This window comes from Lepidothrix coronata, unplaced genomic scaffold (assembly GCF_001604755.1).
Source record: "Lepidothrix coronata isolate B3197 unplaced genomic scaffold, Lepidothrix_coronata-1.0 Scaffold565, whole genome shotgun sequence".
NCBI classification, from domain to species: domain Eukaryota; kingdom Metazoa; phylum Chordata; class Aves; order Passeriformes; family Pipridae; genus Lepidothrix; species Lepidothrix coronata.
The window spans coordinates 19164-21072 of NW_016690745.1; the positions used below are offsets into that span (position 1 = coordinate 19164).

Consider the following 1909-nt stretch of genomic DNA (forward strand, 5'->3'; position numbering starts at 1 on the left):
CGCCGCGGCGCGAGACACCTCACTTCCGGCCCGGCCCGCACCACCCGCTGCCCGCGGGGAGGGGAGGATTGAGGGATTTCGCTCCCTCCCAGCTCCCCCCCACACACCGCTCCCCGCAACAACGGCTCCTCTCTCTAGAAATATTTAATGACCCCTTTTTCTCCCGTTGCGCGGCGCAGGAGGCCAGGAAACTCAGCAAACCCGCTGCGTTCCCCCCCGCATGCCCGTACTTGGTACGGCCCGAGCCGCCCCGCAGTCGGAGCCGGTGGGGGCGGGAACGCCGAGGGTCCCGTGTCTCGCGCTGATTGGCCAGTCCCGGCCCTGCTCAGCCAATCAGAAAAATTCGTCGCGCGACGCCGCTTGGCCGGCGGTTGTTGCTATGGGAGGGGAGGCGCGGGCGAGGGAGAACGACCCCCTTCAGTCCCCGGGGGCGCCCAAGCTGAGCCGGGAGTTGACTTTTTTCGCCTTTTTTTCCACGCCTCGCCTCACACTCGAGGCTTCGTGCCCCTTTATTCCCTCGCAAACCCCCAAACGCCTCGCGCGGCGCCGCGGCCGCCCCACCCTTCACACTTCGCCCCTCACGGCGCTCAGCCAATCAGCGGTGTCGCCTCCGCGCTCCGCGCCTCTGATTGGCTGACATCGCCCAGAGTCCCGCCTCCTTGCCGTTGACAGACAGCGGCAGCTGAGGGGGCGGGGAAAGAGGCGTGGCTTAGTACTTTCTCCGCCTTATGATTGGCTGAAGACGTAGTTGGGGTGGGTTTATCGTGGCTCCGCCCCCCGCTCCCCTGAGGGAAAAAGGCGGGAAAGGGCCGGAGGCCCTGAGGGGGTTTTCCCGCCTTTTCCACTTTTCCCTTTTCCTGAAGGGAAAAGCGGCCGCCGTGAGGTGAATTTACCCTTCTTTGCCCAGGATGCCCAGGAGACGCTGTGCCCTCACGCTCTGAGGTGAAAACAACCTTTAAATAATTTTTTCCTTAATTTTTCCCCCTTGTTTTTGTCTTATTGTGGCGAGGAAAGGGGGATTTGAAGGAGGGGTTTCCAGCTTTGAGGGCTGTGCTGTGCCCTTGTCCTGTGTCTGTTTAATTCCGCCTTGGCATCAAAGGAGAGGTGGCAAATTGAAGGGTTTTTGAGCCCTTTTAAGTGCTCTTTCCTTGGAAAATCCCCTGAGGAGGGAGAGACAATTATCCACCTTTTACCTCACGGGAGCCAAATTTTGGTGCCTCTGGGTGCAAATAAACTGTTTTAACAGCAGAATGTACTAAAGCGGGTATGAAAATTCTCCCCATTTTCCTTTTTTGACCCAGGATTTCACCTCTCTTTTTCTTTCCTTAGTACAGATTCCCTTTCTCCCACCCTTTATTTTTTTTAACCAAGGATTTTTCGCCATTTTTAACCCAAAATTTCTCCACCTGCACCGAGGGGAACCCGACGCCTTCTTCGCCCTCCCGGGTAAGAAACAACCCCTAAATCCCCCCAAAATGGGGAAAAAACCACCCCCTTGGGTTACAAAACCCCCAAACTCGGTGGTTTTCCCCCCCAAAAATCACTTTTATGTTGTTTTTCTCCTCCCCAGGGAAACCCTGATGAAGGAATTCCTCCCGACCGACGTTTGCTGCGGGGTCTCCAGCGAGGTCAGTCCTGCCAAAAGCACCTTGTTATTATGTTTCTTGTATAAAACCACTATTTTTGCCTGAATTTAGCTGCTCTTTTTTGCCCCAAATGGCTGTTTTTCTCCCCATTTTGCAGGACCTGCTGGCCATGGCACTGATGAGCTTCGAGTGTGTGGGGCTACAACCCCCTCAACCTCTTCACTGCCCTGTGAGTACCTTAATTAGGGACATAATTACCCCTGATTTGGGGTAAAACCCGATAGAATCGGGGCCTTCCCAGACTTGCTGATTTGGGGTAAAAC

The 1909-nt window shown here is 55.7% G+C and overlaps 1 long non-coding RNA gene across 2 annotated transcripts; it reads left to right on the forward strand.

Annotated features, from left to right (window-relative positions):
• Nucleotides 1-587: 587 nt before the first annotated feature.
• Nucleotides 588-1834, forward strand: LOC108510240. Of its 2 annotated transcripts, none has more exons than XR_001878763.1 (4): nt 588-942; nt 1330-1446; nt 1571-1628; nt 1744-1834. It is a non-coding gene; the product is annotated as an uncharacterized LOC108510240 (long non-coding RNA). The 2 variants fall into 2 exon arrangements; XR_001878764.1 differs by having other exon boundaries at nt 1335-1446.
• Nucleotides 1835-1909: the final 75 nt, after the last annotated feature.